The sequence below is a fragment of the Ischnura elegans genome, chromosome 8, assembly GCF_921293095.1.
Source record: "Ischnura elegans chromosome 8, ioIscEleg1.1, whole genome shotgun sequence".
Lineage (NCBI taxonomy): Eukaryota > Metazoa > Arthropoda > Insecta > Odonata > Coenagrionidae > Ischnura > Ischnura elegans.
This window is the reverse complement of record NC_060253.1, coordinates 56974687-56991908: the sequence shown is the minus strand read 5'-3', so window position 1 is coordinate 56991908 and position 17222 is coordinate 56974687. Positions and strand designations below refer to the sequence as shown.

The window sequence follows — 17222 nt, the reverse complement described above, 5'->3', positions numbered from 1 at the left end:
CCCCGCTGAGCACTCCCTCCATCCATACCTAAAGGTATTAAAAATACTCCTTTCTTAGGTGGAGTCTCTAAATCCAAAAATCAAACTCTGAAAGTATTTAATCGAATTAGCTTATGGATTGATGCGTTGTTAGATTGAAGATGGTTAATCTAACTCAATTTTTAATTACCTTACATACATACCTTTCATCGTAGAATGGGTATGTTATTTTCCAAAAATTAGTTCGGCCTTCTTCTTTTATCTCGGTTCCTGTCGCGATGTAGACTTTTTGAATACGGCACAATAAATTGACCTCTAAATTATAAATAATGCCTACATTTCTTTTCCGCGTAAGCAAGCAGTGTTGTAAACTTGCGGATTTATAAAGGCTATTCCCATAGAACATAAAATAGAAATTCCAAATTGTTTCAATCACAGATGGCAGAACAGAAAATGGGCATTAACTGAACTCCTCCATAAAATGACATTCACTTTGTTCTTTGAAAGAACCTTCTTCAGAAGAATCATAGTCAAGCCACGAACTAGATATTTCAGATACAACTACAGGGATTCCTCAATCGTCGAGAGAAAAACTATGAAGGCGAGGAAGAATTGGGGCACTTATCACAGCTTAAGAAAAATATTATGAGATACAAATTAGGTACTGGGATTTCTTGAGGGTCGTATCAAGTGTTTGAAAAATCTGTATTCCGAAATATAATAATCAGTTATAGTGCACGCATACATTTGTATATAAATCTGCACGAATACTGGCGAATGTATTGTATTCGATTATTGCGGATGTATCAAAGCGGATTATTGTGGCAATCGTTATTTTTTTAAGATAAAACTGCTTTCATCAATACCTTTTCAATTCTTTGCCTTTAGTTTGTAAAATGAAAACCTTTACCTTTGAAAAATGTAGGTATGCTTACAGATAAATAGGAAGATCTCTATTCATTAGCAAAACCGCGTGAGTGCTTTTTAGAGGTAAACACTCCCCAATCGCGTCAAAAAAAGAAATAACATGAGCGGTTGTATTATTACCTTAACAACTTAGGTGTTCACTCGTTTATAACTAGTTTTTTTTCTCTAGGGACGAGAAAGTTAATGGGGCGCATCAATCTCGCTCATCTGGTCTTTTTAGTAGCATACTGCACGTAAAAACGTACTTTTTCATCATGAAATTTGCAAGATTTACTAAGCAGACTATGATAAACATTTGCCTACACATCAAAGTTGAAATTTTCAGTAGACTCGCAATTTCTCCCGAGGTATATTTTTATTGTGCACACCGGAAAATGTAGAAAAAGGTCTATTCTACTTAACCTAAAAATTTCCATTTGATAAATGAAGATTTATTGAATAAAATTCCACAACAAAGACACGAGTCGGCCTCTGTGGCGGGCGGGGTGAAGTTCTCACCTTCCAAGCAAGAGGTCGCCTGTTCGAGTCCCACTTGGGTACGTTGCCCTCGTACAGGGCTTGGTTGTTCGTACACGTGTGAATGTAAAATACGTTGAACTCCCCGACGTTAAATGGCATTAAGTGCTGTAGTCGGTGGTATAAGAATAAATAAAATACGACCACTCGAGATGGAATGATGCCTAAGATAGTTTCCGATTCATGCTATGTACACCTTTCTTAACCCGTTGTGTACGGCAGTGCTCAAATCCCGCATTCCCCTTTGCTCCGTCAGGTATATAAACCTGAATAATTTCATATGCAATCTTCTCTTTAAAATGCTATTGTTTCGGATTTTTAAATATTTTTGGTACTTATTCAGGCTTGGTGTTAGTAATCATTTTTGGTATTTTACGAATGCAAGAAAGTGACAACTTCGAAAAAATGAATAAATTTCAACAAAAAATACACTCGGACACTCTAAAAGTGTACAACTTATGCAAAATTGCCTGTTTCAGCGAAATTAAAGGAAGTAGTACACTGGAAAATTGATTAATTCTCACTTGAAAGGTTAAACAGAAAGAGTTTGCCGGACGAAGCAAAAAGTAACATGTGGACAGTCGTATGTGCACAGCACGTGTGCATGTAGATGAGGCGTGCACGAGCAAGAGAGAGAGCTTATAGCGAACAAGCGCTCAGAGAAGCTACCGGCCCTGCGCGAACAAGTTGCGCAGTAGCATTTCCCTAGCGGAAAGAGCTGGAACTAGAAAGTACGCAAGGGCGCACATTTGAACAGTGAAAAATCTGCATCCCTTTAGCTCATAGTTGATTTTTAATTGTAGTTGATACCTTAATAGTTGAAATTAAAGAGTCAATCGTAAAAAAGTGAATTATCTTAACGCACGGCTCTGAAAAAACGAACATTCAGGTGATCTGTAGGCAACGTGTTAATTAATAGATTGAAAACGGAGGAGGAATCAACGGAGATCACTTACCCTTCTCCTCCGCCTCCTCTCCTTGGACTCCTCCCCCTGTTGACTCTCCCCTCCGCTCTTGTTGCTGCCAACCCTGCCGCCCCTGAACCGCTTCCTCCTTGTCCTCCTACCCTTCGACCCACCCCCCGCCCACTTGAGCCACTTCCTCATCTCGATGACCCGAGAGAGTGTTCAAGCGTGAACAAATCAGAAAAAAAAACTCGCAAATATTTGGGAATATTCTGACACCCAATTTCCTTAGGCACCCCTCACACCTCAGGCCCTCTTTTAAAAGACGAGACGAACCCCCCCCCCCCCTCAATTTCCTCAGTCACACCTCTCTTTCAAAAACATGAGAGGAACGATCTTCCCACAATAACCTGGAGAAGTACCGAAAAACTGCCGCAGGACTCAAGTAATCCTCGCTCCGGGGACGGGAAAAGAACGTATCAATGAACACATTGACGTGCCTTCAGAGAAAAAAAGGTCTTTCACCCGCACCGTACATAAGCGTTCGAAATATTCGGGTTAGAGGAGAACCCTTTTTTTACCAGATCGACTAACAGTTCTGAAGGGTTTTCTCACACGGCAGTCACTCGGGCGAGTAGAAACGAGGCGACGATACGGAAGAATTGCATGGAGATCACGTCCGTACACTCACACGCCCACATCCATATATATATGCGCCTGCATGCGAGGAAACAAGTAAAGGTCTAAAAGCGTTTACATCGCTCAAAGGGTGGAACAGGAAGTGTCTTGCACGAGTTGTCACATGACGGCGAAGGTACCACGGAGCGACCACAGAGGTAATCGTTTCTGAAGAGACCTAACCTATGGCAAGGGAGAAAGATTCTCGTGGGAAGTGTCAGCCTTTTTTCCGATTTTGGTCCTTCCCAGCTTCTTTTTCTCAAAAAATCAACACCAGCCTTTCTTCCTCACTCAACGACGAGACACTCGAATGTTTAAAATCCTTTTACACCGTCCAACACGCCAAGGAAAAAAGGAACTAAATTCTAAGATTCGTCTCATTAACCGAGCACACATATATTTGATAATTTTGAATGCACTGACAGGTGAGAGTTCGCCATGGCCTCCGATGAATTCACTTTGTTACACAACAAATAACTAGGAGATGAAACAAAAAGACCCAAGGAGGTTATTCCGAACGAAGTAATATTCCGAGAAAACTATTGTCTTCAAATGATCAATATTCACTTCCACACAAGAAAAAAACGGTTATTACGTAAGTACGTTCAGATTTGAGTTCAATACCGCAAATCCTCGGTAACAATGACGGTGTTAGTTCTTGTATTGAAGCCTCTAGTATACCAACTTCACAGTTAATGCTACCAAGGGCAACATACCGAGACCAATCCAAGTAAGAAGACCGAAGTAGGTTTGAAAAATCTAAAGATGATAATAACTCACAATTTCACCAATCACTCACACAAGAATTCAAGGTACATCAACACCAAGAAATCCCTCGGAATACCCCAGTTATTCCAATTCTACCTGCGAGCCATTGGGGACAGCGGTTTACGAAATAGGGATTTCGCTCAGGTATCAAATCGTCTTTAAACGACTGCACCAATTTACATACTAGTGTTTTCTATCGGACCGAAAGAGATGAAATGATGATAAACCAATCAATGCTCCGGAAGGGATGCCGTCTGAAAAGCCCCGAAGTAATGAAGTTTTGGCAGGTATCACCCATTTCGGCCTCCACAGACTTGCAAATCCTTGACAAACAATCCTTACGCCTGACATAAAGGGGAATGAAATGTGGTGATATTAAACTCCTGATAGGACTGGGGACTGGACCAAAAGTTTCATCGGGGACTCACGTCCCTTTGCACGATGATTTTTGATAGTCCCTTGTCCGCTTTACTCCACACTGCAACTGAACACACACTTGCTAAAAGGCACCAACGATCTATAAAACACTCGCGTTCCGGCCAAATCAAATTCGGCGAGCTCACTCCACTTTCGTCATCTAAAGGGAGGTGTAAACACAGGGAATTCGAGGTTCAGTTCAGCCAAGACACTGTCATCCACCCATTGAGAAACGTCAAGTCCATTTCTCATGCACCTTCGCACCCTGCACCGCAGACACTAGGGATATAACGCGCCGCGCCCACTAACTCGGACTAACTGAAAGTCGACGCAAAACGGAGATAGGGAGGAAGCCAGGCAGAGTTATTTTTTTATTTTTTTATTATTTTGGAGTGAGAAAACTGTGAGGGGCAGGGGAAGAGAGGATGGTGAAGCCCCTAGAACGCCCTGCGCGCTTTCCGAAACAGTGTGGTATGGGTGGTGTGGAGAGGGAGTTAGCAGCAGAATGGAAGGGGTGTTAAAAGAGCGGGGTGGTGTTGGGGGAGGAGTTGTCAGCTGCTGAGATGGGCAAATGCCCGAAAGGGTGGAAGGATATTGTGCGGGAGGATTTGAGAGGGAGGAGAAGAACTAAGGGACAGGTTGCTGAATGGAAAAGCGAGTAAAGTGGAACAGGAGGTGTGAGACAAGAAGTAGAATGCGAGGTTGGTGACTGGGGACAGTTGATAACGCAAATTTTGGAATCCAAAAGGCTTTCTAGATAAAAGATTTCGCAGCTCATGATGGTAAAAAATGTGACATACGGGTGTATGCCGCGTGGTATATCGGATTTTGCCTCTACGTTTCGTGACCGACTGCTGGTCACTTCCTCAAGGAAATGGTAATGGCTATTAGTGAGGTCAGAGGCCACAAGTGACAAGAAATTTTGTGTTGCATTAGGGTTGACTAAACTTGAAATTTGAAGACGATTTGCACGCATCATGCAACCTTATATTTCATTAAACAAACGTTAGGATTCATTGGTATAATGATGAAAGTTATGGCCATCGTTGACTACTAAATAAATGGCCGTAATTATAATAAGAAAGTTTGGGTGATAATAGTGCTGCCTAAACTTGAAATTTGCTGACAATTTGTACGCATGATGCAACCATAATTTCATTGCATAAATGCTAGGATTCAATGGTATAATTATGAAAATAATATAGCCGTCGTTGATTGCTACTTAAATGTTCGTAATTATAACAGCTTTATCATCGTAGGCGCATGTTTCCGAAAATCGCATGATTTTTAAACTTTAGCTCCCTAGTTACGAAGTTAAGTATTTTGTAATAAGTTCGGATTGGAGGCCCTGAAATAATCACAATTTTTCCGCCTTCGGCGAATTTGATTCCTTAAAAAAATCATTTTTCGACCCAGCCTAAAATTCAAATACCAATTGGTCGAAGTTTCACGGGTATGTGGGTTTGAGAGAGGAGATGGGATTAAATTAAAATTGGAGGAAGATTAATAAAGGAATAATAATAATAAATTGTTTATTACTCCAAAAAATAAAAAGTACAGAATAGAATTAATTACATAAAATGGGGTAACTTTAGGTAGCCATTAAGGACGACCTGTTATTTTGCTACCATCATTTACATAGGGTCATGCTCACATATAAACATTTTAGACGCAGCATTTGAATTGAAGTAAGTACGTACATGTATTACATGGTATAATATCATAGAAAAAAATCCTCTATACTTTGCATTCTAAACAACCAAGATTGTATATTATTCTTAACTACGTTATTATTTTTTGCTTTCAGACATGAATCAGGTAATAAGTTGTACACTTTTGGGCCTATAAACAAGAAACAACGTTTATACAGCGTAATGTTAGGCCTTGGTAAAGTAATACGTGATCTTCGTAGGGTGAAGGAAGGACGGTTGTATAATAATAACCCCGTATTTCCACTTCTCATGAAAAATCGACGTAAAACCTTGTAAAGAAAAAGATGTCTCAAGGGAAGCAAGCCTTTACTACATAAGCGAGCCAAGTGGGAAAGGAGGGGAAAGACAATAAACAGAACGTACTGTTGGTGACCGAGGACTGTTGATATCGAGAGTAAGTTGACATCTGCTCAGCATTATTTTGCAGCCATCCTTATGGCTCGTGACGAATCATGTGCGGCGGCTTCAGCGTTTCCCATTCCCCATACGGAACACAAAGGGCATTGCTGTCGGTTCAAAACGAAAATTTTAGCCTCGGATTCGAATAACTAAATGACGAAAAAGAATACAGAGAAACTAATAGCGCAATAATTTTTACATGAGAGTACGTGACGTCATCAACTCATCTGAAAAAGGGTTAAGGCCGTCTCATAGTCTTCCGTGGCGTTCTTGATTCGTTGATAACTCCATATTTCGTTTCTTAAATTATGAATATATAAAATTATAATCACTTCTTTTTTATCGCTTTTCAGCTGAATTCTCGTTATTTATTAAATTTATCATTGTAAAAAAATGTTATAACTTTTCATGCCTTATATGTTCCAAAATTATGTACTCGTATCCATTAATTTACTTAAATAAATGCGATAAACTGTTTATAAATCCCCTGGGGGATGCCCTGATTAAGGTGTATAAATATGAAAAGTTTGCCAAAATTTTCTTTTAAAATTTTTCTAGACCTATACTCCGACACTTAATCACCAATAAAATACACAAGAACCAGCCCATTCGCAACGAGAAAAAAGCGAACACACGAGGCAGTGTACCTCCTAAATCTTGTTCATGGCAATGGGCTTCAGCCTATCGTGCCTCTCACATAATTGAAACCTCTCAAAAGATTTGCTCAATGCCTCCATGGTCATTGACCTTAGTTGTCGAATGTACCTCGCACCGTTTGAAAAGATGAGCTTTCCAAAGCCCCGATTTATGCGCTCGTGCTAAAAAAACTAAGCAAATGCGTGAAATTCTTATTTCTCCATTTTGCGTCACCTGCTCTACAACGACCTGCATTAATTCTCAAGACCATGAATATTACAACTGAGGACACTACATTTTGGTCACTAAGGGCTGGTTTCAAAATGTCTCATGGTTATGCGTTAAACGGAACATGGTACGGCCAAAATCTATGCTGAGAATGTTAGTTAGTTACAGTAGGTAAAAGTAGTTTGGTTAAAGTCAAGATGTCAAACATAAGTATTAGTTAAGTCCAGTTTTCATACTCCGCAAAATTTTAACCAGACATTATAAAACCTTGGAATAGAATCTTTGGAAAGTAGGAGAAAAAGAAACCGACTCTGTGGTATGCATAAAATATACAAAGGGGATAAAGCATGGAGCTAACTAATTGTAAGCAATAAAGTGGGAAAACCTAATTTCATTGATAGGAAGGACCATCGGTTCAAAATTAAATGCCGGGCGCAGAGGAACTATGTTTTAAAAAATTCCTACCTCAATAAAACAATTGTAGATTGGAACAGATTGCCTACAAAGTTATTTGAGCCCTTTCCTGGTATTGTAAAAACATTTAAGAAAAAGCTGAAAAAGTGACTTATTTTTTTAGAAATTTTAATTGAATTTTTAAAATTTGTACACTGTCTAGTTCATACGTGACTTTGTGGATATTTTGTGTTTTCTTTTTCGGATGTACACATGTTACCACCTGGCCAGTTGCCAAATCGTAACTGATTACGATGATAAATCCAAACCGGCCTTAAAAGTTTTGTAACCCCCCGCGCATTTAAGTGGGTTCACAAAAGTCATCACTCGCGTCGCTGACGGGTAGAGCAATCCGAATTTAACGGAGAAATAATTTATAATTAGGGTTTTGTTAACTGAATTTAATAATCTTGATGGTGTGATCCATCAAATTCCTAGCATTTGAATGCTAGGAATTTGATAGCTATTTATCGCTATTACAATACCATATTGCTTATGTTGAGAGTAAATGATCACTCTGCACCCATTGTCGCGTTGCGGACACATTTGAAAACAGATAAAATTTCGCCCAAATTGGCAACATAAATTAAGCTTAAATAGGAAGAACTGGGACCTCGTCTTGCTCAAGACTTTAAAAAATTCGATAAAGTGTAAATAAATCTTCTGTGGAATGCCACGGTAACGTGATCCCGGCAGTCAAAGCATTCGAAGTCCTGAGTTGCAAGGGCGTACCCAGGACCAAAACTAGGGGACGCAAGCCGTGGTCGTTCAAGATTTAACACAGAGAAGGTTGTGACACCAAAATTTCAAGAAAATTATAACAGCGCTATATTGGTTTTTATAATTATTTGAAATAGGAAAAAATATTTTTTAATAACATGTTTTATACCAATATCACTTTTTTTTGGATTTAAAGAAAATTTGTTAACAAATTTCGTTTTGACATAAATTTACTTTTGATTCTGCGTGGGGGCAGCTGCCCCCTCCTGCCCTCTCCTGGGTAGGGGAGAGTGGGGCAAAACCGACTGGGCGGGTCAAACCGACCCCTTTAAAATCACCCGGTAGTTGTTGCTTTCAAGCAGCAACATTTTATGCTAGTTGAAGTGGCTGCCATTACCAGCAGATCGAGCTTGTTTTCGTTTGCGTAGTGGCCGCCGTTTAGTCTCTGTGAATTTTTCAAATTTAATACAATTTTCTAAATGATTTTTATTACGTTTGTTTTGGATCTGGCAGCTATAATGCCGATCTGATTGACTTACGGTAAGTTAATATGATAATTTAGTGTTTTTAGTTGTGTTTTAAGCCCGTGTAGCCGAGCAGTTGATTGTGGATACGCCTGTATTGACATATTTCTGATGTTGTGTGTCGAGGGGCAAAACCGTCACCGGAGAGTGGGACAGGTCCGACAGAGGTTGGATTCTCTTAAAGATAGGGATGATTGTGACGAATGAGAAGAGGAGGCTTGCTAATTTTGCAATGAATTGTATTCCGGTTCCAAGAATAAAGAGGGTTGAATACAATGTTTGAACTGCAAAGGGTGGGATCACGAGGAGTGTTCAAATTGTGAAGAAGAACATGACAATGTCAATTGTGATTTATGTACGTAAGTTCATATCCAACCTCACATATTGTTAATTTACTATTTCATGTTCAGAAATATCACACACGTGTTAAAAGAGTGTTTGTAAAATAAATCTTTCAAAATTGTACAGTAAAGGTTTTGTAAATGCAAATTCAATGGGTGTCTGTTTTGCCCCACGTATGGGGCAAAATCGTCATTTTGTCAATGCTTGAAAAAAAACATAAATATATGTAATCACTATAATAAAATGCATTTACATTAATATTCTACACCCTATATGTATAAATGTTACTATTAACCACATTTAAAAGAATATTAGCAACAGAATGATCAAGTTTTAAATGAAAAATGGTTAACCGGTCGGTTTTGCCCCACTTTCCCCTACGCCTATGATGAGTTGTCCAAAGCATTCGGCAACAGGGCAAACTCGCGGCTTTGCTCAAAGTTTCTATAATTTAGGAATGGTGCGGTTTAGTTCTAAACTTGTTTGGTAATTATGGCTCCTACAGGCATCAGCTATCCATGCTGAAAATATCGTGACAATTTTTCTCCACGCTGAAAGGCTACCAGTCATTCTGAAGAAACAATTTCATATATCACCAAAAAATTTCACTGGATTACTAAGGACCAAAGGAGAAAGGTACCAAAATATATTCGCATAATTATAGTCGCAAGCAGAAAGTTTTTTGGGCGGATATGTATTACAGATATCAAACTGTGGAAGGTTACACGGGATTTCCACAGGGTCAGGTTCTCCAACTCCATCCTGGCCGACGCTTCGATGGGCGAGTTGTCCATCGTCTTCAGGGCATCGCTGAAGACGATGGACAACTCGCCCATCGAAGCGTCGGCCGAGATGGAGTTGGAGAACCTAACCCGGTGGAGATCCCGTGTAACCTTCCACAGTTTGATATCTGTAATACATATCTCGCCCATCGAAGTAACGTAACTCGCCCATCGAAACGTCGGCCGAGATGGTGTTGGAGAACCTGACCCGGTGGAAATCCCGTGTAACCTTCCACAATTCTATACGCCGGGAAAGCCTACGATCATTCTTCAGATATCAAACTGTCCTACATTGTAAACCACATCGTTCATTTGGTCTTCCAGAAGTTCAGCGGTGGGTAGGAGAAGGAAGGGGCTATCTTGCTAATAAGGATTGACTCTCACGCCGTCCTCGAGAAAAGAATTTCCTCGCGCTCGCATTCCTCAAAGGTTTTGCGTTGTGGAGCACTTCTAGCACCCCCGCTTCAACCCTCATTTACCCACACACATAAATACAACATGCATTCCCACTCGGTGCAGTCTCGCGAGAGCACAGAGGGGGGTGGGCGGAGGAGAAAGGGGGGTGAAAAGCATGCATTTCCTCCCCTCGGGGAGATTTCACGCTCTAAAAGTCCAAGGAGAGAGGGCCCAGGGTGCGAGGGAACATAATGGGATAATAAATTCCCATAAATTGGCACCCGGAATCTCCGTAAAGAACTACTTTAAACCCCAGGATGTCCACAAAGGGGGTCGTCGGAGACCACACCCAATTTTAATCATGTTGTTCGGGGTAGCCTATCCAACATCGAGCTGAATTTTTTTTTTAACTTTCCCTGACTTTTCCTTATTTTACAGACTTTTTAATAGCATACATTTTACGAAATATTTATACTTTCAGGCGTTTGTATTTTCTAGCCTCCGGACATTTTGAAGAAAAAAAAAACAAAATGAATTTGAATAAAGCTCCATCACATGCAGCGAATTCACTACCGCTACAGAGAATTTCCTCGTGTTCCAGGAGGTCGGATCCCTGGCTGTTACACTTCCCAAAACACCCTTGCGTCCACCACTGTTTTTATCGCCGAGGCAGTATGTATTTTGAATCATTTAAAATTATTATGAACGAGCGTGCTGCGCCCGCTCCCAGCGGGCTTCCCCCGCTCTTTTCAATGCAGGTCCACAGAGGGGTAGGCGCGTTTCTAATTTTAAAATGTAGGAAAAAGGCAGGGTATTATGTACAAATTGAGGTCAGAGGACCTCTTTAAACACAACATTGGAAGTAATTACACTATCCTCTGTTAAACGCACATGATGACTCATACTTACGTATCAACAGGAGACTTGAATGTGGAATCAGCCGCATTTTGATAAAAGTTATTTTAAGAATGCGAGATATTGTTGCAAATGAACAAATGTATCAGTTTGTGCGCCGTTACCGTCAGGAATATTTACCGGTTTTTGTTTTATTGTTTTTTTTAGTTATTTAAAAACCAATTTTAGGAAAAAATAGCAATATTTAGGAAGTAAGATATCCCGTCGCATGTTCTCTGATAAATTCTGTGCATTTTGGCACCTCATTTGTAGAGTTTGGTTGCGTATAAGTTGAGAAAAAGGTATCTATACAGTAGAAATAATATAGAATATAGCTTACAGAAAGGCAGAAATTAGGCCTCGCATGACTCAGTCCCAGGGCTGGCTTATTAGACATTAAAATTTGTAACATAATTTACCTAAGAGTTTTATAGAGCAACGACAATATTTGAGGCAGAGGGCACTGGGGTTTGTCTGCAGAGCACATGCGTGTACCTTTTTATATTCCTATTTCACCAAAAACAGTTTACATTGGCCATTTACAAAGCGATTTTTTAAACAAGTTAACAAGTAAGTATACCAAAACGAATTTAATATACCTACACGAATTAAATATGAGAATACGAAAATTCATGCCCTGATAGGGGCAACCTACCCAGGCGGACCCACGACGCGTCGCCTGCCGTACAAGAAGTCGCAACATCAGCATGCAAGACGTCGCAACGTCTTGCATGACAGGCGAGAACTTTACCCTGCCGCCACCGAGGCCGCTTTTTAATTTCGAGTGATCATCAGAAAATTATTAGTGATGACGATTCCAAGGCATTTAAAATAGTGGGTATCCTAAAGCTCAGATGAAAAATCCAATAACAACCGAAGTTAAAAGAAAAAATACGTGAATGGTTTAGGATGCGCATAAATACCCAAGGTTATGCATATGTCGGCAGGGCCAGCGAAAAGTTTACGTTAAGCCTTCGTTCTTGGTGAGTGCTCGAAGAAGGGGACGGGAGGTCGAAGAGTGCATTTTTGGGCCTCCCTTCACTCGAAATGCGATTACACTGCGTCCCAGTGGCTTAGCCTCGGTGAAATGTTCCCCAAGACAAGTTTCGTGACGGCCGCAGGAGTCGGCCCGTTCCACAAAATCGCAATTCGCAAGACTCGAGCATCGACTCGTCACGCAGAGAGAGTTTGAAGCGCAAATTTAAAATAATCGGCGCTGGTGGCAATATTTATCTTCAAATTTATTTTTCACATGACAGTCAATCTGTAAAACATTAACCTGACTGGTTACGACATTTCGAGTCGGTTCGAAAAGAGACTTTTTTTACAATGATTTTCGCAGACGTCAGGAATTGTTATTATTAAAATGAAATTTTTTTATTAAACACCATGCTGTTTGTAAAACATCACAAGGAAGGAATGAGAGGTTCAGGATAAAATCAAGTGATCACAACATAGCGCAAGATGAGCACTTCGACTAATTGGGGAGCATTTAAAAAGAAAAAGTACATCAGGTGCGTTGCATTAAGAGCTAAGAGGACCTTTACTTTATAGTTTAAAGAAAATACCAGTGAAGAGTTTTTCCAATAGTGCAGCGCTTAACGGTGCGGAAACTTGGACGCTAATGAAGGAAGAAGGGATAAGATTGGAGGCGTTCGAGAGGTGCGTGGATAGGAGAATGGAGAAAATGATGTGGACGGAAAGAATAAAAACGACGAAGTGGATTGCGGGCGAAAGAAAGAAACTTATAGATGAGATATACATGAGTATTTAAGGTTTGAATGAAGCGGGTAGTGACTAAAGTGGGGAGAGGATATTACTCTTCAACTCATGTCAGTGGTGTAACTATGTGGGGGATATATCCCCCTCCCCCTCCCCAAAGCCTCAAGGAAATAAAAAACATTATTTAAAACTTTTTCTAATTTTCACATACAATAACTGCATCTGCTTAAAGGTAAAATTTTAGTGCCAAAATGATGTAAAATGTATATTCAGACATATCATTTTTCAAAAAATTTCCCAGACCCTGTCGGTTACAACTGGGGGAGTGACACCCCAGGCCATCTCATCCCACCCAAATATTCCTAGTTACGCCACTGCTTCAACTATAACTCTGTTCATTTTATCTCTGCGGGTGAGCTGGTGTGGCCAAAGCAAGTGGAGATGAGGGGAGGGAAAGTTTCTCGACATGTGACTTTGCCTTTGCCAATCAGCGAACAGTAGGCGTGGCCTCAGTGAGTCGCTCTCACAATCAGACCTCCGCCGAGTGAACATCATGAAACTGCTCGTGGAGCAGTGTTGCCATACCTCACGCGTTCTCCTTTTATGTATTTAAGTATGCCTTCCACTAACGGTGCCTCATTCAGTGCGGTAGCTGACAACGTCATGGGCTTCTGTGAAAGGATAATCCCCAATGCCTTCCAAATGAGTAGGTATATTGTCTCGGCGCCGGGGACAAAATACCTGTGGCCACCTGTGAGTCACACGTTTTCAGTGACAAAGTAGGGCGGCTATGTACATTTGGAAACGTTATGTTCGCTCCTCCTCTCTCTCTCTCTGCACTACCCCTCCCCTATCAGCGAAGCCATCCGAGAGTGTCCGGGCTCTCACGAAAGCTCACCCGCAGACATAAAGTGAACAGACTCTCCAACGCAGCTTATAAATCTCATACTGGATTAACTGAACAAGGTTTTGACGTCTCACTGAGTGCACACTGTGGCACAGGAGATGCAGGTCGACCTTACTAAGCCACAGTCGGAGAAAAAAAACCCTCATAGTCGCTTTTCCGCGACGGACGTTTTCCAAAGCACTGCATTGAACATGAAACTTTGTACCCAATCACGCGCTCGGGTTCAAAGAATATATACACGAAAAAATAGGTTGGTTTAGCCGCGATTCGAACCCGAATTTCCTGATTGCCGGTCAGGTATACTACCAATTACACCAACAAGCAGCAGAAAAAGATTGATATGCATTGTAACTGGCAGTTTCTAAGCTAAAAGGAGGGAAGAATGTTAGGTGAACGGAGTAGAGAGACGAAAATCATAGACTTAATAGGGTGGACTAATTAGGTGTACACCTTTTGGTGAATGGAAAAGGTAAGCTTATTGTTAGTTTGGGAGGGGGCACCGGATTAGGCAATTCGCATTATAGTACACTTACCCTACCTTAACTGGTAGAATTCTTTCGTTGATACAAAAAAGCAAAATTTTATGTGGTAAGATACAATGAACAAAATTTTGTTTCGCTAATACGATTTTTCACATATTATCACAGGTCTGAATTCAAACTAGACCAAGGTGCCATCTCATCCCACGATCTGCAAACGAGTCGTAGGGAACTATCGATAGTAAAGCATCACAACGAATATCAATAATAAATTTGCAGTCAACCTATAGACAATCGACCATATTTTGCCATTGCCACAAGAATCAGTCACTCTCAGACATTTGAATCGATAACAGGAGCTTCCAGAGTCTTCAGCAGAAACGCACTCTTGACTCCTTTCACACAAAGGATGGAGACGGCGAAACTAAATGCAAGGAGCGATAAAACAGCCGTGATTACGCGAGTTTGGGGGGTGGATAGGGGAACGGAAAACAGGGCCTGTCCTTCGAGCGAAGTGTGAGCAGGCCAGTGTTAGAAGGGCAAAAAAAACGAGATAGAGGCCGCGATGATGATGGTAAGGATGGGCGGTGTCGGTTGTGATAGCGGGTGACATCGCCAGACACCCATGAAATCTGAGGACTGAGCAGACGCCCACCGAACCCGCGGTGGATTGCTGCAAGAAGATCATCGGGAGCCTGCCACAGACACGCCAGGCACAACGGCGGCCGGCTTTTTTAAAATATCTTTTACAGTGCAAACGAAAATATAGAGGAATCCAAACGCATTAACTCTACACTCAGGGCAAAAAGTACTGAAAGATACATGAATTGTCATTAGAAAAAATTCCCTTATAGGGCATCCATTAATTAAGTAAGGCGTTTAGGGGGTCAAGCCGAATCTCACCTCATCTCATGTGGAGGGAGACGGGGGTCCAAGCAAGTATACGCAATTTTTTCCGCAGGAAACAGTGTAAAATGTGATTCTAGAATACAATCTTGGTAAGCATAAATACTATTATTAACTAATCTTGACTAAAAATAATTAAACAAATTTTTTTTTTTATATAAATCCAACGCAATGGAGAATATATGGACGTATTTACACTGAAAAACCACATTTTGAACAATCTCACGTGAGATCAGAGGGTGAGGTCAAGGTCAAGAGTCAAATCTCACGATACCTCACTAACGTCCAAAAATCGCAAAATTACCTCACGTAATTAATGAACGTTCTAAGGTCGTTCCTTTTCAAGTTTTTTTTTCGGTAGGAATCTATCAGAACCGTGCAAACAATAAATAAACCACGTGAAATCAAAGAGTGGCTGAGAAGCAGTGATCCGCACCCAGAAGCAGTGGCAAGTGAGCGTGACGTCATCAGATCGTTAACGAAAGGGTTAAGACCGTCGATTTTCTCCTCATATTGCTCGGAAGGTAGACGACGTATCGTGATACGAAATGATCATCGTCACAGGGCAACAATCCTAAGATTGGTTTGACGCAGCTCTCCTATCAATTCTCCTTACCGCTAACCTCTTTTCACACTTCAGTATTTCTTCTCTTTCACACCTTTGCCACCTACTTGTCCTACGACGATTGTCTTCATCAAGAAATCATGCCTAAACACATGGCCTATAAGATCACTCCGTCTTCTTTTCAAGGTTTTCATGAGGCTTCTCTTCTCTCCTACTCTTCTTAGTACTTCCTCATAACTAACTTGGCCGCTCTATTTGATCATCATAATTAAGGGTCTTTTTATTTTTCAGCCACTTTCACAATTGACAGCAAGGGAAAATGTTTCGAACGTTCTTCTTGATCCATTGTCTTCGACATCTTTCAGTGGCAGTTCGCCTGAATGGCGGTGAAATTCACGTGAATTGCCTTGAGAAAAAATTCAACTGGACCGAGAATCGAACCACGGATCTTCGACTTTCCTGGCCACTGCGCAGACCATTACGGTACCCAGATTGTTTCATTCCCATGGAAATTGTACCGAGGCTCATAGTACTATAACATGTACATGGTATTATAGACGTTGGGCACTCGCGGTTCATCAAGGATGGGAACGCGGGGGAGCACCAGTGACGTAACGATGGGGGGTATGAGGGCATAAATCCCCCCCCCCCCTAAGCTTCGGAGAAATTTCAAAAATATTTAAAACTATTATCAAGTTTTGATATTTGATAACTGCATTTACTTATAGCTATTTTTTGTGTAAAAATGATGTAAAATGTATTTCCAGGCATGTCATTTTTCAAAAATTTTACCGAACCCCTGTTACCTGGGAGGGGGGATGCCACCCTAGGCCATACCATCCACCCCCCACAACGCATATTCCTAATTACCCCTCTGCTGCGCATAATTACTTAGATAGCGTAGTGGTCAGGACCTGAAAGAGACATGAATTGCTGTGAGGAAATATTCCCCTAGACCGGGAATCGAACCGCGGATCTTAGATTTTCCAGACCACTACGTCATCCAGGTATTCGTTCGCAGGTTTGCGGCTCTCAACCGGTTGTGCCTTCCGATGGAGATAAGACTGAAATACTGAAGGTTCCGAGTACAACATAGATTCGCTTCTTATCGCGAACGAATTTCATCTGAAGCTGATAACCAATTAATATTTCGCTTATTACGAAGGATTAAGATATTCTTGAAATTGTTTTTCAAGCAAGAAAGGATGAAGAAAATAACAGATTATAGAGAAATCTAAGAAGGGGTTCCCTTATCTGCTTCCTTGCAAAAGTTTCATTTTCTCATTAATACGAAGATATCACTCGAAACTAAAAGAAGAAGCACACCCGAACCTATATCATGCGATGCGAAATGGACTGAGACCTCC

At 40.9% G+C, this 17222-nt stretch overlaps 1 protein-coding gene across 1 annotated transcript in view; it reads right to left on the bottom strand.

Annotated features, from left to right (window-relative positions):
• Positions 1 to 17222, bottom strand: part of LOC124163414 (tight junction protein ZO-1) — a 267749-nt gene that overhangs the window by 218347 nt on the left and 32180 nt on the right. The window lies entirely within an intron of this gene.